This window comes from Camelus ferus, chromosome 22, assembly GCF_009834535.1.
Source record: "Camelus ferus isolate YT-003-E chromosome 22, BCGSAC_Cfer_1.0, whole genome shotgun sequence".
Classification (NCBI taxonomy): Eukaryota; Metazoa; Chordata; class Mammalia; order Artiodactyla; family Camelidae; genus Camelus; species Camelus ferus.
The window spans coordinates 11,979,457-12,002,101 of record NC_045717.1 but is presented as its reverse complement, the minus strand read 5'-3'; the positions used below and the strand labels follow the sequence as shown (position 1 = coordinate 12,002,101).

Here is a 22,645-nt window from a genome sequence, read left to right as displayed (position 1 = left end):
CACAACTTTTAAATGGTTCTTATTATGATAAGAATAAATCTTAGCACAGAAAGTGTGTGCAAGGAGGTAATTGAAAGTACCAAGGTAAAGAGAAACATTTTCCTGGGGGCAGAGGGGGAGCAAAAGCTTTAAAAGAAAATTATGTTACTTCTTTCCTTAATATTTTTTCACAAAGTGCATATAAGTAGCATTCACCGCCCAAGCTTCATGTGATACGGAGATGGAGAATGAAGGGACATGGAGAATGGAGGTAAAAGATGTGGATAAATAACACCCCAGAATCCTGCCACTCGTTTTATTTACTCTTTCAGGAGGCTTATATAAGAAATGCAGAACATCAGGCTCAGACTCAATCCTGCTAGATCAGAATTGGCATGTTAGCGGATCTCCGGATGTTTTGGATGCATACTGAAGTTTGAGAATCACTGTTTTTTTTAAAAAAAAAAATGCCCAGTAAGCATCTCAGAGCTGAGATGGGGCACTGTCCTACTACACATTATTGGCAAATTTGCAGTCCTTTCGCTGCTCAGCCTCCTTCAACAGGCACATTCACACCACACGACTTGAAGTTTATTTTTAAATGTTGTATGTACGCGCCAACATCGCATTAGCCACAGAGCTATCTAATGCTATTCAGAACTGAAATAAAAGAAAAGCACACCAACTTCTGAGAGTGACAGTGAATGAAAGTAGATAGCAATGACAAGTGAGAAAGAAAAGGCCAAGTCTGAGCTCACGTTTAATGAAAAGAAAATTCCACCGGAAAATTTGAGAAAGAATGTATTGCTAACCACAAAATTAAGTCAGAAGATCAAAGGCCTTCTTTCAAGTTGTCTGCCCATGGATTTCTTATAATTTCTCCCCTTTTCCTTCAAAAACAAATTGCCTACCATTCCATTTATTGACCGTTGCGTAACAAATCACTCCAGTATTTACTGTCTTGAAAAACAGTGTATTATTATCTCATGGTTCTGCAAATTGAGTGCACTCATCTGAGTGGTTCCACCTTGGGGTCTTTTCAGTCAAATGGAGTCTGAGGTTGGGGACATCCGAAAGGCTTGACTGGGTCCCATGTCTAAGGCTGTTCATAGTGTGACTGGCAGCTGGGGCCAGCTGTCCATTGGTAGCTGAGCTGGTGTGTTTATTTGAATGGCTACCCATAGTTCCTCCATGTCCTTGTCTCCTCTCTGCAGAGAGAGACAGAAAGGAGAGGAGTGAGGAGGGAGAGAGAGAGAGAAAGAAGTATTTTTAAAGAACACTATGCAGACTTAAGCAGAATTTCCACAGGTAGAACAGAATATATAATCACTACAAATTAGATGCTGTTTTCACCCCTCCCTAAATATAGATTTCATTTGCATCATCATCTCGTCTGCTAAATGTCATTTTTAAAATGTGAATTTTTAAATGTCAGCTCACAAGGAAGTTTGACTACTCAATCTCTCTTGTTATTCTGACTCTGCCAGTCTATTATTAGGGACATTTTAGCAGTTGATTGCTGGTATTCCTGATTAAGTATTGGTTCGTGTAAACTGATTGAAGGTGACATAATTTTTTTTAAAATCATGTGGTGTAGAATCCGCTGGATGGTTACAGTTCTGTTGCACATCAAATTCTTGGTCAAAATGCATTAAGTATATCTGCACACGAGAAATAGGAAATTGTAATATAATTGTTAAAACTCCCACTGAGCCACAGATTCCATGCTCTTAAAGTCCACTGCTCAGCGGTTTCATTGAAGAAATTTCTGCTTCAGATGGAAGGAGGGACAAGAAACCTAGACAAACTGGGAAACCTTTAAAGTCTTTCTGAGTTGATGACCTATAATTCTGGTGTCCCGTCTACATTGAGCTCAGGAAAACCATAGTGGGCTTTCTCCTTGGCTCAAGCCCCTTCGATGCTTTCTAAAAGAGACTCAATTAACTGCTGCTGCCATTGTCACAATGAAATGATCTCGCCCCTGGAACCCTGACTCTCTAATTAATGTTGCAGCGTATGGCACTAATCTGTCTGCTCTTCTGGTTCTCTAATGAGACAAACTCACTACAAGATCTTTCCTAAGAAATAATAGACTGGCCGACTCAGCATGACACCATCACCTAATTAATAAAATGGTGACAATTTTGAAATCCCCATGCTGTAATTCTTCTTTAAAGAAAACAGTTTTGTAGATTTGCAAAGGGACACAAGAAAAGGATGTAAATTTAGCAGTTAGCAACCTTTGACCAAACAAACAAGGGTTTCCGATGGAATCAATACTGCCAGAAAGAATTTCCCCCATAGAGTCCAGGAAACCTGGAAATGTGAAAAAAATAAATAAATCTGCATCAGAGAAAATGGTCTGTTTATAGTGACATCTAGTGGTAATCGTTTTCATGCTCGCCCCTTCCTAAGTGAATTCCCAAGGAAGATGACAAAATCAGAAGACTCACTATTTTATTTTTATTTATCAGTACAAACATGTAATGGGTGTAGTCATTGCTGTAACAAAAATAAATATTTCACAAAACTACATGAGTTGGTATCAGGTGATTAGAAGACCCTCTTTTTGAAAGTGGTACAGGTGAATGGATTATGACTGGAATGATGACCCCAGGAAGGGGAGTGATGTCTGCCCTCAGGTATAGACAGGTATATTTCTGCTCTTAAAACATGTGCTCATGGATTTTTTTTTTCATATCTTTATTTCATATCAATGAAACCAACCAATCAGGAGATTCAGAGTATAAATACCTTTGTGAAAAATGAATCACCTTGTGGCAAATTTATTTTAAACTAAAACCACTAAAGGACTGCATTTCCAAAGGGTTATCACGCAGAATCATGATAACCTCTATTTTTGGATAGTTTACACTAGTAGAGTTTACAAGCTATGCTAAAAATAAGTATGTGCTGCAGGGCTTGGGGAGGAGAGGTGGGGAGATGTGGAAACAGGACACGATCCTAAGTTTTCCTGACATTTAGAATAAACCATTTGTTTAAAGCACATTTTTTTTTTAATGTTGGAGATTAAAAGGAGAGTAATTTTAAAATAAAACAACAGTGCTTCAAAATAGTAAACAACTTATGAAAGTTATAGGCTTGTTACCATCCAGAGGCTAATGAATTTGTTAAGTAATATTTGCTTTTGTGACTTCAGAAGAGAAGAAATGTCGACAGGCAGCCTTTTTTTTAGAGGAAGTTTTTGCTTTGCACCGGTTCTGACACTTGTCCTTTTGAGGGAGCCCACAGAGAAATCCATCGTATGTATTGCTCTTATCATTCCTTCTAGATCATTTTAGGGCAGACCTCATCCATATGGACAGATGCCTTAACACTTCATTCAACTGATACTAATGGCCACCCATGTGCCAACCTCTGAATGAGCCTGAACTGGTACAGGCTCTTAATCCTTGAAACTCCATGTCTTCGCTGCTTTACTGAAAAGGAGCTTCCCTGGTGTCACACAGTTTCTCTCTCCAGCACCGTCCCATTTTCAGCTGTTGTCATCAATATTCTACAATGTTAAATAGAAAGTTTCAGAGTGTCCTTGAAGTTTATGTCTGTCCACTTGTCCCCTCTGTACTTCAAGGCACATAGAAACTGCTTTGACCTTTGAGACCACCTTTTCCCTCCGCAAGATGAATCCCACACAGCTTGACACAGTAAGCATTACTTCAAAAGCTCACCGTTCTACTTTATTCTCCCACGTGATAACCATTTTGCCTGCAAGTGTCATGGGTGAATATTTTGAAGGACCATATGTGACAATAATACATCCAAGTTATACTCTGCGTTTTGGAAAACACCTTCTCTTTAGAATGTATAATAAAGTTAAATAATTTGACTCTCTCAGCAAGTAACATTTATCATTGAGGCATAAGTTCGTTACACAGTGGCATGATTTAAATATCACTTCTTGCCCACAGAAGGGAATTATGGTAAACAGATTCATAGAATTTCTAGCCTAAAAAATTTGTCTGGGTATTCTAGGGCATAGCCACAGGCAGATTTCAGAAGCTTTTTAAATATGGGAATTGAAAATGCTTCATACATGTACCTACAGATAAGGAGAAAAAATTTACTTTTAACATCTATCCACAGGCTTGAATTTGACTGCCTTACAAAATCTTCCTAAAGGAATATATTAAGATTCAGTAAAAAGTATTTAGTGATGCAACATGTCAAACACTCGGTGTACGCCTACAACCTGAGAATAAGTGCAGTGTCTTTCCATCACCTTTGGTTTTTACTGTGTGCTGAAAAATGTAGCCACCGCCTGGCAAAGTGTCATCTGTCTTGGTGTGAAACAAAGTATCAGGGAGGTTTTGTTATTTTGACAGTGGCCCGAATCTCTGCAGTATGTTGCAAAAAGCATCTTGATGGTAGCGTATAGTCAGTAGTCCTTAGAGATGTGTACATGTACATATTGAAATTTATCGGTGATAATTTAACATAAGTAATGGGATGTTAATCTTAACTACCATGCCACCTAATGTGTCACATATCCCTCCATTAACGATCATAATAAATATCATAAATGTCCTTTATTACTTTACTCAGAGGATAATCAGCCATATGGAACTCTCCTCTCTCTCCTTTTTTCTGTCTGACCCTGCTTTTATTTCATCTGGCTGGATGTCTCAAGATGCATAAGTTCACTCTAAACTTCAGTCAGTTGATCTTCATCTTTCTAGGACTGACCCAGCTTTCAAGTTCAGAGTGAATTCCATCTTCCCCAAGAAGGATTCTCTGCTTACTCTGGCCTGGTGATTCTCAAATCAACTTACATATTAGAATCACCAGGGAATGAATATACATGTAAAATCAGACCCCAATGCAGATATTCTGTAGTATGATTTAACCATCTGGGGCAAAACTTGGGTGAGTGTATTTTTTTTTTTTTAATCCCTTGTGATTCTAATTCTGTAGCCATGGTTGATATTTCTGGCATCTGATTTCTGCCCCACCAGTAATACTCACTTTTCTTTTTTGGTGAGAGGGGGAGGATGGATGAGTGATATAAGCCAATGATACAAAATTCAAAACACAGGAAACATATATAGTGTAAAAAAAAAAAAAAAACCCACTCCCTCTTTACCCTAATTCCCAGCCACTCAGCTGTCTTCACTGCCTTCCCCAGAGGCAAGCAGTATAACTAGCATCTCATATCTCCTTTAGAGAGAGAGAATGTGTTCACAAACAGACATGGTTTTTCCTTCAGCATCTTCTATCCTCTATTTCCCTCTTACCTTACAAAAGATAAGGCACTACACAAACTCTTATGAATATTGCTTTTTAAAATATCTGATAATACACATTAAAATCTCTCTGCCTCAGAACATGTAATTCTGTTTCCTTTTCTTTAACAATGACACAATATTCCATTTTGTGAGCAGGGCATACTCCATGGAACTGGTCCCCTTTGCAATACGTTAATCTATGTATTTGCCTATTCGACACAGTATCACATGTGTGAGAATATCTGTAGACTCAGTATTTGGAATGGATGTGTTGCTTCCAAGATATAGTGTGTCTCTCATTTTGGTCCGGAGAGATTGGATGACTTGACACTCCCACCAACAATATGCAAGTCTTTTTTTTCTCTCTCTTTCCAACACAGCATATGAGCAACATTTTGGTGACTGTCAGTGTGACAGGTGAGAAAAAAAAAGGACTTCACTGTGGTGCTAAATATCCATTTTCTCTGAGAATGAGGTGGAACACCTTTCCTTATCCTTAAGGACCACTTGTATTTCATTGTTTGTATACTGTTTGTTCATATCCTTCACCCACTTCCCTGTTGGATTGTTAGTTTTTAACCTATTGGTTTCAAAGTTTATTTTATATATTAACAATATCTTTCTTTTGCCTTGTATTGCATGTGGTGCTTTTTCCCCCCATGTGGAATTTTTTTTCTATTCTTTTACGAGTAAATTTCTTAATTTACTTTTAATTGCTTAGGTTTTGAGATGTAATAGAAAGGACCTTTGTACTCTGAAACTATTTAAATATCATAAAAGCTTCTTGTATTTGTGTAGTTTCACTTTTACATCTAAATATTTGATCAATCCAGAATTTACTCGAAATTCATAGTGCTCATGAGCATTTAATTTTTTGTATTTTCATATTTTATTTAATTCCATATTGCCTCCTTCTGTATTAGATTTAAATTGGCATACAAATATTTATATAACAGAATACATAAAATCAGTTAAAAAATAATGAAAACAATGAAGAAAAAAATCAGTCCAAGTAAAGCAGAGACATATGTGAGTTTAGTATCAAATTACATGCAGTGAAGAAAAATATTCCATTTAATAATGGAGCACAAATATGGCCATAAGCTGTCTGATAGTGTGAGAAGGAAGTACGCTGTAATATAATTAGTTGTTAAGTTTAAAGGATCATTAAAATCAGCCCCTACACACACACAAATACTCACATACCCCTTATTTACCCAGTCAGAATATTTCTTAACTCTAAAAATGAATTAATTCCCTGCATTTTTAGGAGAACATCTTTAAACAATGAGTGAATTCCATTAATCTGTTTATAGTGCAGAGTTGACAGCATCAAACCAAACACAGTTTAGTAAATCAGTGCTACATATATGGGTCCCCAGAATGATATGTGTCAAGGAAATTTTTTTTTTTTTTGATTTAGAGAAATGATGAACAACGTATCTTTGAGATATTGTCCAAAAAAGTATTTTCTTCAACTGAGCTTTAAATTAAAGTACTTAGTAGACACAAATTTCAAAAATATACTTTTTGAAAGTATACTTATACTGATTTGCCAATTAAAAGCAGTGCACAGTCATTAATGTTTCTTCTCTGACTTACATCCTATAAATTAGTAATTCTTTACCTGCATAATGGGATCCTCAAAGGCAGAGGTTATTATGTTTATGTTTGTATTTATTTTTACATATTTATATTTAAATATCCATAATATATAACTTTAGGAAGGTGGTTGGGTTGGTTCTCAATGGAATCTTATTGATTCGTATGAAAATGGTTCTGTTTTCATGAAAGTACTTACCAATAAGAAGGGATACCATTTTTTTAAAAACCAAAATTGTAATGTTTTGCTAATACACCATTATCTTAACCTTATGCTGAAAAAAGAAGTTTTGGTTTATTTTAGTTTGGTTTGTACAAGTGTGTTTTCTGATAAGGAAGCTTAGAGCAAATAATAACCTTTGTTTTTATAGATTATAATTGACATCAAATTTCATTTGTATCACCTTGGTAGGTTCCGTCAGTGAAGGGAGCTTATCTGTCTTGTTCACCCTTGTACTTCCAGCATTTAAAACGGTGCCGAGAATATCAAGCACTTCTCGAATTAATGAATGAATGAGGGCTTGTGTTACTTTTTGACATGAAGTCACTTAATAGACTAGAGACACATGATTATGCATCTTTAAAAAGAATATAACTTGTGTAAAGTTCTCGTATAAATAGCCTCGTGGTAACTGAGTGGAGTGTTCCAGAAAGTGACAGAATACTATTACTTTAAGCTAATTGCTAATCATATTTTATAAAATTGCTTAGTCTCACTGATTCTTTGGTAAATAGAAGTAAAAAATACTTGGTTTTGTTAGCATTATATTTCTATGTGATGGAAAATACCATTCCACTTTAATTTTTCATGTGGTCATGTCCCAGTATCTTTTCCTGATTGAATTCAGAACATTTATTTGACTCTCCATTATTTAAACTTTAGCTGTTTATAAATGTATTGCTTCTTCTCCCAGATAAATTATAATAGTAATATAATTACTATTTATAGCTACAGTTTATTATTCCATCTTATCTTGTATTTCAATGTGCTACAGTTTCTGATTTTATTTTTCTTTTCTCCTATTTTCTGGATTTATCATCTATTGATTGAGAAGTTTATAAACACTGTGTCTTGATGGTTGTCCTGTACACCGGTTCCACATATATTGTTTTCTATTGATTTGTTAGATGTATGAAATCTATAACGTGTTTTTCATCAATACTTTAAAAATGTTTACTCTTTTTTTTTTTTCTGTGTCCAGTGCTAATATTAACAGTTCTGATGCCAATCAAGTGGTCTCACCTTTCTGTATGAGAGGTTTTAGAATTACTTTGTCTCTGATGCTCTTCAGTGTCACCAAAATGTGTCTTTATATTGATTTTGTATTCTTTCTCCTAATTAGTACCCTATCATTGGCTTATTTATGAGATCTTTAATCATTCTGTCACACTTGTGTATTTGTGAGCTCAGGTGGCCTTAGCAAACTACCATAGACTGGGTGATTTCAAGATTGGAAATTCATTTTTTTAGTTCTAGAGGCTAAAAGTCCAAGGCGAGAGGTCTGGCTGAGTCAGCTTCTGATGAGAGCTCTCTTCCAGGCCTTCAGAGGGTCCGTCACTGTCCTCACAGGGCCTTCGTCCATGGGTGATTCTGACGCTGCAGGCCCAGAGATCACACTTTGAAAATCATGGCCTTAAGTAGGTCCTTTTTCACCCAGGCTCCAATCTTCCCTTTCCCCACCCAGAACACACACATTCTCTTTCACAATGGCTTTTTTTTCTACCTCGTGTTACTTTGTATTTACTTACTTTTGTTTATTTTAACTTTTAATTATTTTTATATTGTTTTGGTTGTTACTTCCTATGAATTACTTTTGTAGTTTCCTTAGGGTTGACTTCTGAGGACGGGACCTGGTGCCCATCTTATTTGCACTCTTGAAAAAAAACAACTTTACAATTCCTTATTATACTTGCAAGTGTTTTTTATGTTTTTCTAAATATATACATTATAGAAAATATGAATAACACAAAAATTTGAAAAATAAAATCCATCTTTCATTCATCAAATCTGAGTTAACAATCCTTAACTTTTTGGTTTAAATTCTCCTAGTCTTTCTTTTAAAAAAAAATTCGCATAGATAAAGAGTTGATGATTTTATATTATGAATTATGAGTTAGAAGTTTTGGCCCAAATGTACACAGGTGACTTTTTATTTCCCATAACAAATGTTAAATAAAATCCTGAATGGGGATATTCCTCTTGGAGCTAAATGTTCTCTTGATATCTTTGACTGTTTAATGTAAATTTCCAGTCTCCACATATTTTACTTAAACTTATCCTTTCAAATTGCAGGAGCACTCACATCTGCATTCCTTAGGTGGGAGAAAAAAAATTATAAGATGTGTGCTTGAAGAGTCCTTGTTACTATCATGACTATTGGTAATAATAATAATAATGCCACACTTCTGAAATACTTATCAGAATTCACTCGGCTTACATTGCTCATAAGTGATCACTAAAAGTGTAGAAATAGCATACTACAGAGTTTGAAGCAGCAGAAAGAACATTATTTAATGATTTTGTTTACCTTTCCCATTCGCCATCTGTCTCCTTTCATGGTGCAGGGAACTTTGGCCTCAGTACCACATGGAAGTTCTCTGGGGCCAGACACTTGGCAATAGTTTAATTCGTGGCCCATGCAAAAAGACAGTAACTTACTTTTAAAAACACAATTTGCGCTGTTCTGGATGCTAAGTAATAATGACAGTATCAACTGTTTGCACTTACCAGTGCTCCCTTAGGAGCTCTGTGATGTGTGCTTTCTTTGGTTTGTCTGGTTTGATTCTTACAACATGATAAGGTGGGCCTGTTACTAAGGTGGAGGTCATGTGTTTGAGTCAGTCCGTTATTTCTTTATTCAACAATTATTTAGAGCCTACAGTTTGCCAGGCAATGTGTGCAGAGCTACAGACGATGAGGTAGACTCTTTCTAGGAGCCTGTATACAAGGAGCGTGAAAGAAAAAAAATAGAAGCAACCCCCCCCAACAGCATATCAAAAGTGCTTTTTTTCCCTCCTTATTCAGTTTTATTATGTAGAATTATTACAGTTCGACTGTGCGTACACATTATATTGCATGTAAATACATATATACAGCATACCTTTTGGTATTGTCCTAGAGGTTGCTGCGGCTATTTATTTATTTATTGAAATATCAGTTTATAATGTTGTGTCAGTTTCTGCCGTACAGCATAATGCTTCAGTCATCCACATATTCATTTTCATATTTGTTTTCATTATAGGGTCACTATAAGATATTGAATATAGTTTCCTATGTTATACAGTAGAACCTTGTTGTTTATCTATTTTATATACAGTAGTTAGTATCTTCAAATCTCGAACTCCCAATTTGTCCCTTCTCACCCCCTTATCTTTTTTAAATCTCTTTTCCTCTCTCTTTTTCAGAATGCTTACTTTCCCTTGATCTATCTTGAAATTACCTGCTTCTTTGCTCTTTCGTTCTTCTATTTAGATCATCTAGTGAATTTCCTATTTTGAGTATTGTATTATTCAGTCAGTTTTCCATTTCACTTATCTTTCTGTATTTTAACTCTTTATTGAGACTTTCAATTGTTCTGTTCATTTCTCTTCATCACATGAGTGTTTGGCTTGCCTATTAAAGCATGGCTATAATAGCCGCTTTGATGTCTTTTTCTGATAAGAATCTGTTATTTTGGTTTTGGTATATATTGATTGTTTTTTTTTTAAGTGTTAAGATTTCCATTATTCTTTATATGCCAAGTAATTTTGGATTGTATCCTAGACATTTTGAATATTGTGTTATGAGACTCTGACTTTTATTTAAATCATAAGAAGATGGTTGGTTTTCTTCTTTCAGGTTTAAACGAATAGTTCGGATCTCCTTTGTTTGGATTGTAGTTTCGATGTCAATGCAGTTTTTAAAGTGTTTGCAGTGTTATTTGCATCACTTGGTGTGTTCACTTTCTAGCAGCCATTCTGGGCCTGGTCTACATCGCAGTCAGTTTAAAAGACTTTGATATCCTATTTAGGGTCAGATCCCTACATGTTCAGATGAGAGGTGAGCACAGGAGTTCATACACAATTTTATGGGATTAGTCTCTCTCTCCCTTCAGTTCCCTCCTCTCTGCAAACTCCCTTAAACTTCCCAGTTCCCTGCAGTCTCCTTTCCAGATCCTCTGGTCAGAGAGCTTGGACTACAGTTTACCTGCTCTTCCATGCCCTTCCCACAACTGGGTCTGAATTTGGAGGCAGGTAGTGAAAATGTAACAAGAAGAAGAAGCAACAGACTCATCCCCATGTTCTTTGGCTCATGGCTGCTCTGTTGAGAAAGGTTCCCTCCCTTGGAGTTTCAGGTGCCTGCTCAGCCACCACGGCTGCTGTAGAGTTCCCCGCGGGCTACAGGGGGCAAGAGACAAGGGAAAAGAGAAAGAATACGACTACAGGGAATTCTCCCACTTTCTCTGCCTTTCAGGAGTCCTCTTTCCAGTTCTTTAGCGCTCCTGAAGCTCTTTCTGTCTTTAGTATGCAGTTTTGTGCTCCCTTTGAGTCGAGGTCAGGCTAAGCAATACAGGACGGGAAAATGGTAAATTCACGACCAGTTTAGTGGTACTTTGAATTCTGCTCTCATTCCTCAGTCCACCTGCTACCATTTATTTTTCTGAGTCCTCAGATGTCTGTATTCCTTCCAAGACGTGTACTTGCATTCAGTAGGAGAGACCTCTATAAATGCAACCTCCCTGTCTTGTCCTGTTTAAAAAACAGGATTTCAAAAGGTATCCAGAGGACAATGAGTGGTGGAAACTGGAGGAGGGGGTACAGCTGGAGATTATGGACTAGGGCAATATCATAAGTGGTAAGGCGCTTGGATTTTATTCTAGTAAGTGTGAGAAATCTCTTGAGGATTTTGATCAGGATGTGGATATTATCTGATTTACATTTCAAACAGATTATTGGACAGCTATATGGAAGATGAATTGTGGGAATTTAAGGTACTTGAGGTTTTAAACAAGTGTCTGTTGCAGACAGAAAAAAAAAACATTTTAAGAGGTAGGATCAAAATGATTTGCCAATGGATAAAAGGGAAGGGGAAAACAAAGGGATAAGGATGATACTGCCATTTTTGGTTTGACCAGTTAGGTAGGTAACATTCACATTTACTGAGATTTCAAAGACTGGAAGAACAAGGCTTGAGGCTAAATATAAGCTACAAGAGGTTTTATTTTTTTTAATCCCCTTTGGACATACCACATTTGGCATATCTGTTAAACGTCCAAATGGAGATGTCAGTAGGGTTATTGGATACACTCTAGTCCATTATCATAGATCCTACTGATGGTGAGCCATCCTGGATATATTTGATATAGGTCCTTAAAAAAAACCTTTTAGGACTATTCATAAAAGACTCAAGTATGTTTCTCAGAAATACGATGTTCTAGTACTGCCACATTACTGTATGTGAATCTCATTCTCTATTTTCCTTAACACATTTCAGGAATGCATCTGGTGGCTTTACTGGAGGTCACTGCATAACAAGCTCAAAGTGCTTATATTTCATTATAATTTTTAATCATATTACAAATGTAAGCAAGTACTTATTTCTTTGGTCTCTTTTTTTACCGAGTGCAATGTGATATATTTCCCAACGTCTGAGTTATTCAATCTAGAATGACATTTTGCAAGGTCTTTATTTTACAGCTTACTGTGGTCTTTTCTCAGTCCAAGTCACTTTGATGTCTCTGACTGTGTGTCATGAACATATGATCTCTTATCCTTCAGTTGATCTTCTCTAATGAACAATTAATATTCAGAACGCCCACTGAATGAAATGCTCACTGCTTTCTGGATCTTATTACCGTCTGAAATTTAAAACCAGAAGACAACTGGGGATGCTACTGGATAACAAATCATGATGGCCTTTCAACATCTCATTCTACCAGGATTTTTATCCTAAGTCAGGAGAGATGTATATATATGCACACACACATACATATGGTGTTTACATACACACACTGTACACACACATACACACACCCCAATATTGTTCACTATAAACATACATACTTCTTACATAGATACAGACTGCATTCACAAACACAGACAGAGCAATGTTGGAGTGACCTATGTCTTCTACATCCTGTCTGTAGAATTCTCTCAGGAGGTAGATGGTAACAGTAGCCATGTTCCTCCAGAAAACAAGAGACAGAAGCAGAATGGTATCTAATTAAAACGTTTAACACATTTCCCATGAGATTTAAGCCACTGACATTTTCCAGACTGCAAGCCAAAAAATGCTTAGGATTGTACAGATGTACTTTGCAAACTACAGTTGCCATGCCATAAAAACAGAGCTTAGACACAGTTCAGGAAATACGGATTGGATAATCTTTCTTTAGAACTCAGAAATTAAAAGTTAGGTCCTATGAGAACTGATGGTAAGTTGAGCAGCTCATCTCTTCTCAAAGTAAATCAGGAATCCGTTTCTTCTACTTGATAGACCTTCTTCCTCTGGACTAATTTCCAAAATCTGTATCTGAGTCTCCCAACACCACAAAGCACAGTTGCTTTCTTGTACCCCTTTCTCCTCCTAACTGCTCTCATCTCTACTAAACACTCTACTCCTTACACCAGTTGTCAAACTGTGGTCCTCCAGCTCTGTAACATGTCTAGGAGGTGAATGATGGCTCTGACCTCCGCAAGTCTTAATCGCCCTATTTCTTAACCCTTCATAGTATTACTTATTCCTACATTCAAATGGAAAACATTTATTGAGCAACTACTTTGTTCCAAGCACCTTTAGAGGGAAAGGGATAGATCCACAATGAGCCTAGACAGAACCCTTATTTCCACAAAGCTTACATTTTAATTCAGGGAGGGGACAAACAATGAACAAGAAATAAGCAATCCATATTTTTTTCTGTAAGGACGAATACTATGAAGAAAATAAGATGAACAAAAGGAAAAGATCATAATAATGGAGAAGGTAATTTGGGGCTTTTGCCTTTAATCCTTCAGAGTGAACATCTTCACTCCTTTCCTTCAAGGACTGCTGTTGCTCTAGAGTTGGTTCTTTCACTCACACAAGCATTTATGAGGCCACCAGGTCCTCAGCTTATTTCCTGTAGTTCATTTTTATTAGTCTGAAAGAACTGTCCTTAGGAGAATAATGGAGGGCGCACTTTGTCACTTCAAACTTAGTTTCCCGTTGATGCTAGATAGAGGTCTTTGCATTATTATGTAGAATATCACTCATTCCATTTCTCACTCTCCTACCTCCAGACTAAGCCCAGAGGTTCTTTTCTAATAGAAACATCTATCTTTTTTTTTTCCCTATGAATAATTTTTTTTCAAAAAAAAAAAAAAAAAGAACCTATGTGAGGAAAGGAAATATTCCTATACACTTGAACCAGATGGATTCTTATGCAAACGTCTATCTTTAAATAATCACTGTGTGTGAAAAGGTGGCAATATATAAATATTCTTCCCTTGAACAAAGATAAAGGTTAGAGCGGGAAGGGATTTTATTATTTCACAATAAAATCGCTTAGGAGAATATCTTAATACTTTGGAACTAAGGAAAGCATTCCAACCAAATTAAGATTTCTACTAAACCAAATTTTACCTAAGAAACCTGCAGACACATTTAGAAGCTGAGATTGGGTAAAGAATAAGTGTAACAAACCATTTTTAAGTATGAGTGAACCTCTGTACCAAAATCTACATGCTAACGATGATTTCTGAGTGACTATTATTTTATAAGGGGTATTTTCCAGCACCTTAAACTACTGTATTCTCACCTCCTGTCCAAAAGGATTCTTTGAGCAAAGCTTCTGTTTCCTAACTTATTGATAGTCACCACTTATCTAATATGCAGTACCCACTTTGGTGGCCTTTCCACAGCAATATATATATAATATATATAAATGTATAAAATAAATATAAAAGCAGAAGGTAACGGAGGCCATCTTGTTCTGCATGCTTTCAGCAGATCTAACCAGAATGCTACATACAACATACCTCTTCCTAAGTATCAGTTACAGGATGACTGTATGGAGCTTTTTTTTTTCTTGTGGTGTTGGGGTGGGGAGTCATGATTGGTCTATGTCCAATGGAATACATTAGCCAAATGGCAAAAAAGGATCACCTATACAATCTGAATTCAAGGATACCAAAAAACAAGAAGACATTTGCAAACTATTTCAAGACAGTGGAATTCCATTAGTTGAATTTTATTTTTTCTCTAAAGATTAAAATGTGTTCATCGCTGTAAGGTAGAAATTATAGATAAATACTTAAAAATACTTAGCCCTGTTAAAAACCTTAGGAAATTTCCTTTCAGTTAAAAAAAAAAGTGATATTTCATATTATCTATGGTAATTTGATTTATTTTCCTTTATGCTAGGTACTGTGCTAAGTTTAATAGCCAATCAGATCATTTCTACTCTCACAGTCTATTATATAGTGTATCTTTCTGTGTTGATAAATACTCATTATCACATAAGTGCCTAAATCTGTATTCCATATATTATTTAGGCTTGCCCTATTACCAGACGTTTAGTTTTTTCTCTACCTTTTTCTGTTATTCACAATCAGTCGCCACCTGTAGAAGCCCTGAAATCAAATATCCCTTCCCTTCCTCCCAGGTCAACTTGACCTCCCACCCTCTCGTCTAGTGCAGAGCCAGCTGTTGATTGGATTAGATTAACGTCATTCATGCTACTGTAAGGAATATTTCCCATGCTTTCCCAAAGAAAAGTTTAATCCAAAATATTAAGTGTTTTTTGACACCATTGAACTCAGCCAACATCAATTTGCCAAAAGCCAGTTCAGTGAAAATCAACTTGCCAAATACTGAATTTACGGAAGGACTGATTTTCTAAACCTAGCATTTCCTCATTTATGAACATTTTCTAAGAATGGTTGACACTTTTCCATAAACACAAATTTTCCTCTTTAATCTTGAGAGCCCTCTGCCGATTCATCGTTTCCTGCCCCTGAGTCCATCCTGGCCCTTGCATTTGTACTCAGATCTCCTCCTGCCTCCTACCTGTCCTTGGCCCTGCTCATGCCCTGGCAGTAAACAGCTATAACATATTCTGGACTGGATTTAACATATTTTTGATAGTTTGATGGGAATTGGTCATTTCAAAGATTGGTTTTAGGCAAATTGTTTACCCTCCCCCACTGTCTAAACATTGCTGAAAACATGGCTTTTACTTGGGACTTTCAGAAGGTAATTACACTTACTTTCTCAGAGTCAGATCACCTTCATTTATCTAGCCTAACAGTGATTTATATACATGGATCAGAACAGTAACTTCTCAACATTCACCTTCTTTTCTCACCAGGTCATGGGGTGTTCTGATAGCTTGAAGAAGGTGAATGATACATATAAATATTTCTAATTTTATATCTGTGAATAAAGTGGACTTCCTAGGTTTGATTTATAAGTGATAATTATACCTGGCATTTTTAGCCAATGTTATTTTTCAAAAAGACAAATTTTTCTGGCACAGCATGGAGGCAGCAAGCTGAGTCAGCATCTCTAATTTTCCAGAAAACCTTCCTGGGCTGAATTTGAGCATAGACACTGGAAACGGTCTCCAGAAAGTTTCCCTACATCCTGCTATGCTTGACAGTCCACGGTCACAGCTGGACTTCAGATGGTTACAGAGCCACACAGCTGCTTTGTAAGCCCCATGACTCTGCCTTGGTAAACAGGAGTTCCTTGAAGTTGTGAAAAGCTAGAAATGAAATCCTCATTTCACATAATAGAAACATAAATCAGAGTCTTTTCTGTGCATTGCATTTGCATGGAGGTGGATGCTAAATTTCGTTCTTCCTCTATCATTTCATCTTTTTATCTATTCACTCTCCAGCACATGGGAGTTGCAGGCAGCCTACAAGTGCAAATATTTACTATGATTGAAAATAATGGGGAGAAAACAGAGTCCGAGGAAGTAAATACAATGCACTTTACAGAATTTAAAATAAACATTATATAAAGAGGACATAATTCATCCTTTGTTTTCCCACTTGATAGGATAAATCATACAACAAACCATAACATAAGATATAGTGCTTACCATACATTTACCATAATGGCTTAAGCACATTTTCTCTGTAGGAAGTATTCCTATGATAATAGGGCAATATGAAAAACTGCCTGTGATAAAAATAAAGCATGACCAGAAAAGATAACTCAGCAACTAAGATACTCCAAATACAATATAATAGCATAACAAATATACATTTATTTATATATTTATACACACTGAAATCTTATTAAGTAAACATCTATATCCAATTCCACGCCGTTCCCTATGATACTTTTCTAAAATACTAAACTCAACATCTAGTAAATTCGAAGTGTTTTTGCCCCACGCTAGTAGTGCCTCAGGTTTTATATTAAAAAGCCTTTACGTTTTCAAAAACCAACATGCAAATAAGCACTAGCCTAGCCATTAAAACACATCCATCGGTGTTTTTATTTTATCTGACCTCATCTAGGTCATGCAGATAACATTAACTCTTTTCTGACTGTATGTGAAATTGTGGCAAAGGAAGTTTGTGTTAACCAAAATGTTCAGATAAGGAACTACCTAGACACTTTTATTAATATGCTTAGTGGGGTGGACACCACTATTTGCACACCCCAGATCTATTTGTTCTTTCTACCTTGCTTAGAATACCTTGTTTTGGTTTCTGGTGGATAACAGATGATGACTGATGTTACTCAACCGTAAGAATTCTGTTTTCTTGCTTCGACATTCTGCCTTGCAACTGAAGGTGGTGTTGAGGGCTACTTGAAGTTAATCAGCCTAAAAGGAAAGTCTGTTGGGGGAAGTGGAATGGAATTCCTGGTAAATCAGTGCAGACATAGCTGCCTCTCTGTCCTACCACCCACTTTCTGTTGTGAACATGGCCGTGGTATCTGGATTTGCAAGAGGGGGCAATTATGAGAAAGAATGCCGGCATTCAACAAACACAAAGAGACAGAAAGAAAAATCCACTCCTAACCTACGTGTAGCTTGGTTTTCTTGAAAGGATAAAGACTTTCTGACTCAACAAGACAATACCTCTTCCCAAACTAAGTTCAATGTCTTTAAATCTGCACAAAAGACTTCTTTACCAAAACAAAATTTTTAGTGTGCAGCTCTGCTATGATTCAGGCCTCCATATCCAGATTTCAGTAATACAAATTTAAACTCTTGATCTGCCCCAAGTTTGCATTATGTGAGGGATGTTCATTTACTTTTGTCACTCTCTCCTTATTTCCCTGTCCCAGTTTTTACTCTCTCTTATTCTCCCCCACATAAAACCTAAAAATACCCAAAGTCTGTGTCCCAAGGACCTTGAAAATATTTGAAATAGACTAAAGGGGAATCCAGTTTTCAAGATATGTTAGGGATTCCAGCATGACTGATCCAACATCTGTAACCATAATTACTTTGTAGTCGTAGTAAGTACATCGCATACTCCAACACCAGACAGCAAACGCAGAGTCTTTGCGCTAATCAGAGATTACCTTCGTACGTCTGATCACTGTCACCGTACTTGTTGACCAGCTGACGTACTGGATTGAAGTACTTCCGGAATTTCCAGATTATGTTATTGTATAGTTAAGATGATTTTGACTAGAGATAGTAGAATACACAACAGAAAATGGCTAATGTAATATTTTTTGTTTGTTTGTTTGTTTGTATGTTTTAGGCTCACCTAAATCCAGAGTCTACTGATTCCAGGCTTTATGCAATGGTTTATACAAGTACCCAAGGTCATTCCACTTCTGATAAATACTCAGTGTGTTGGTGATGTCTTACCACATGGTTACAAGACATCTGCAATACTCCACAAGACAGTTTCTGCAGCAGAAGGTAAGCAGGTGGGGAAAATGCACCTCTTCTTAGGTGCCAGTCTCTTTCCTTAGGAGGAAAATCCATTTCCAGAAGACTCTTAGGAGATTCCCCTTGTGATTCATTGGTCAGAGCTGAATCGCGTGGATTTTTTAGATCGATAAATGGCAGCTTAAAATAGGATTACTATGACTAGGCTGGAAGAGAGACCTCAGATCCTTGTATATACGGTCATCCAAATATTTTGTGAATAAAATTAAGTTTCAGCAAGTACAGCTGTAAAGTTCTCTAAGATAAATTTAAAGCTCTTTTATTTTTTTCTTCATGAATTTGGAGTAACTGGCCATTTTAGTTTTCTAGGGCTGACATAACAAAGTACCAGAAACTGGGTGGCTTGACAGCAGGAATTTATTCCCTCACATTTCTGGAGGCTGAACATCTGAAACCTAGGTGTTGGCATGCCTTAGCTTCTGGTTTTTAGGCAGTTCTTGGCTCATAGACGCATTACTCCAGTTGCTGCCTCTGTCATCATGTGACCTATTGCCTGTGTGTTTGTCTCTGTGTCTCCTCTTCTTATGAGGACACTAGTTAGGTTAGATTAGGGCCCACTCCAACGACCTGATCTTAATTCAGTTGCATCTACAAAGATCTTATCTCCAAATAAGATCACATCCACAGGTACTGTGAGTTAGGACTTCAACATGTATTTTTGGAAAACGCAATTCAACTGGCAACACTGACACGATTGGTGGAATGCCTGGGGGTGTGGAGTAAGGAGCACCACCCTCAGGAAGCACACACACAGCTGCACGTGAGAATGCATGTGATGGAAACTAAGATAGAGTTTTGTCAGGGTGGTGCCAGTAAGACAAACGGTTTAGTTTCTTAATTATTCATTCAGTTATTTTTAGACTGTCTTGTTTCTTTGCCCAAGATTTGAATTTCTACGAATGACAATTAGATTGGTTCTGTTTGAACAGCATGCCCACCCATTGAGAGGGTACAGGGGAAACTGACAGAACACTTTGGGTGTCGTCCTACCAAGATTTCACCTAGTGTCAAAGGTGGAGTTCCCTAGAAGAACACTAGGTGTGTTTACCAGTTGAAAAGGAAGTGCTTTGGAAGTAAAAGTAAAAATGTGTACTGTGTGATTTATGACTTAATAAATCTCCTGTCTGCCCCACGGGTTGGTAACTGGCCCCTTGACGGCCACACTGGCAGCAGGAAGTTAACATGAGTCTTGGTTCCCCTTGGACACCATGATCACGAGGCTCTGGATGAGATGGGGGGGGTGGGGGGGGTGACACAGAAAACGGTATGGCACCCACCCTGGACAGCAAGAGTGCAACAAGCAGTCTGTTCATATCAGCATGCACTGGATGGCTATCAGCTCTGAATATAGATACAAATAAAATGTAGTATCAATCACTATGTTTATGAATATTTTATAAACAGATTATGTGTTATTCTTAAGCATTGGAAAGGAGTTACATAGGGGAGAATTTGAAACAGAAGAAGAGGAGAAATAAGAACAATATGGATATAGATGACAGCTGTCACTAACAAAATATGTAACAAACTAGTCTGACTCAGTGCATAGTTTAACATACTGGATCCAGCCCGAAGTTTGGAGAGACAAAAGGGGACAGAGATGAAAGAGACCAAGCTTCAGACAGACCTGGATTGAAATCTGGGTTCTGCTCCCTGTTGTGTTCATGACCCACAGTGCAAGTAAGGCATATAATGCTTGTTATTTTAATGCATGCTTAGCAACAGGTACTTGTTAAGTGAATAAATGAATGGCGAGGCAGTAAACTTGATAGTAGCTTATGACGGATTCCATTGTGTTTCTAAACAGAAGATTTGGTGGAGGAATACACATACACAACTAAAACTTCCTTTTCTAATGTAATGTAAATGACACTATACATAGCATGTTAAACAAAGGTCGTCCTTGACCAACTCTGGTGATACACTTTGCCTAATTTTAGAGGTCCGTTAAGCACCTGTCCTGGGGAAGGCACTGGGCTTGGTATTTGGGAAGTACACTAAAGTTGCAATGTCTCTGCCCTTGGAAAATATGGAAGCCATTTCGGGAAGGGAGGCATACGCTTTTATCCAAGACAGATAGAAATTAGTCAGTAGAGATTTGAATAGCCCAGTGAGGAAAAACAGAGAAAAACCTTAATTTATCTTGACTGGTAAGACCAGGAAAGTCTTTGCTATTAAAATAAAATTTGAAATTGGATACAGAAACTATCAGCAAGATATGGTTGTGCTGTTTTTGTGTTTGTTTTTGTTTCCTGGTAAAAAGGAGACATTAGGAGAATAAAATGTTATATAATACTGCTCAATAGGAATTGGAATAAAACAGCTTTGTGTCCTTGCCTAAGTGATTTTTTTTTCCTATGAGTTGGTATTTACTCACTGTTGACTCACACATTCCCCTAAACTGACTGTAAGATTTTTTTTTTCACTTGTTAAAGAGCTGCTGCTTAATTATCCAAGAAGATATTATGAGAAATAAAAAAAAAAAAATGTGAAGGCTAATGATGTTGTAAAGGATCATGTAAATAGTCTCAATTCATAAGTTGGAGAGGAAAGCGTGGGTGTTGTTTGTGACAGCTCCTGAGATAGGTCAGTTTTGCACAACAAGCAGGGACAGTTCTGCTGGGCTGTCTGTTGCTCTGGATTAATTTGTTCCTCTGCACCTCGTCCATTGACTTAGCTCTGATCCTCTGTCTTTTATTTAGATAAGGATGAGTAATCTGTACGTGGGGGTGGAGGGAGGGATGAGTTCAGCTTGCTTAACCACTTACTTCCCTGAATTATTTGTCAACATGTATTCCGGCAAAAATGGTAAGGTAAAAATTGAAGGGTGAGGAGAAAGTAACACTTTTAAAAAGCATAACTGAGTTTGTGTTGAAGGGTACTTAGGCTGATGTATGGCAGTGTTCTGAGAAATAAATAGATATGTCACTTCAGCACAAAACCCAAAGCCTTCTACTTACCAATTCCCTTGTGTTTAGTTAGGAGTTCAAATGTTTTTGAAGGCACTCCAGTATAAATTAGAATCATCTCCAGATGTTTTGGCTCTGTAAATGGCTGGGCTAAAATTCACTTTTAATGAACCGTATTTTAATGCCAGTCTCTCCTGTCTTCGTAAATGACAAAGAACTCATCTGACTTTGTAATGAATGCTCAGCTGTTCCATTACCAACTCTGCCATTTATCGTGCCTCTGTATTTTCCAGTGAATTCACGGTGATTTTAGGCGTGTCGAGTAGGAGGAAGGTTAAGATCTAGGAGGAGAGTAAACCTAGAATCAGTAGGACGTAGACTCTCTGGGTAGAATACAAAAACCTAGTTGTGACAATTTTCTTACTGAAAACTGAAGGTTTGGAGACCAGAGAAAACATAAATAAATACCGAGGATATTGAACAGAATAAATAAACTGGGACTGCAGGCTCCCAGTGCGTGGCTTGGGTCAACTGTAATTCCTGCATCGCTTTCTTGATACTCAGAACCAAAGGTTCGAGAAGATTTGTGTCCAAAGATTTCACAGAACTAAGCTTCAGGTTTATTTGGATCAATGTATTTGGAATTGCTTTTGCTTTGGAAACGTACATATATACGATGCTTTTCTCTGTGTTCTACCCATTGAATTACAGCTCTTGACATTATCACTAGATGGAGTGGAAGGTTATATAGCCTTCTGTATAAGTTTCTTCTTTCAAACTCACATGGAACTTCAGTGCTAAAACTGAGAAAGTCATAGGAAAATCATGGACTTGGTCACTTTAAGTACCTGAAAGGTGCTCTAGTTAAAGAAGGAAAGAAGGAAGGCAAGCAAGCATTCAAAAATTGTTATCAATCAAACGGATGCATAAATAAAGTGTAATTTATTGCACGTTTTCTTCCAGGTAATAAAAATGATGTGATTTTAGAAAAAAAATCAATGTGTAGAACTATATGTTGATGTCAAAT

At 37.0% G+C, this 22,645-nt stretch overlaps 2 long non-coding RNA genes across 2 annotated transcripts in view; both read left to right on the top strand.

The window, feature by feature from the left end:
* The window catches only part of LOC116659003, a 376,226-nt gene extending 357,652 nt beyond the window's left edge, over positions 1-18,574 (top strand). Inside the window, exon 3 of the long non-coding RNA XR_004314261.1 lies at positions 18,516-18,574. This is a non-coding gene — a long non-coding RNA (uncharacterized LOC116659003). The remainder of the gene's footprint in view (positions 1-18,515) is intronic.
* Positions 18,574-22,645, top strand: part of LOC116659001 — a 1,275,737-nt gene continuing 1,271,665 nt past the window's right edge. Inside the window, exon 1 of the long non-coding RNA XR_004314259.1 lies at positions 18,574-18,679. This is a non-coding gene — a long non-coding RNA (uncharacterized LOC116659001). The remainder of the gene's footprint in view (positions 18,680-22,645) is intronic.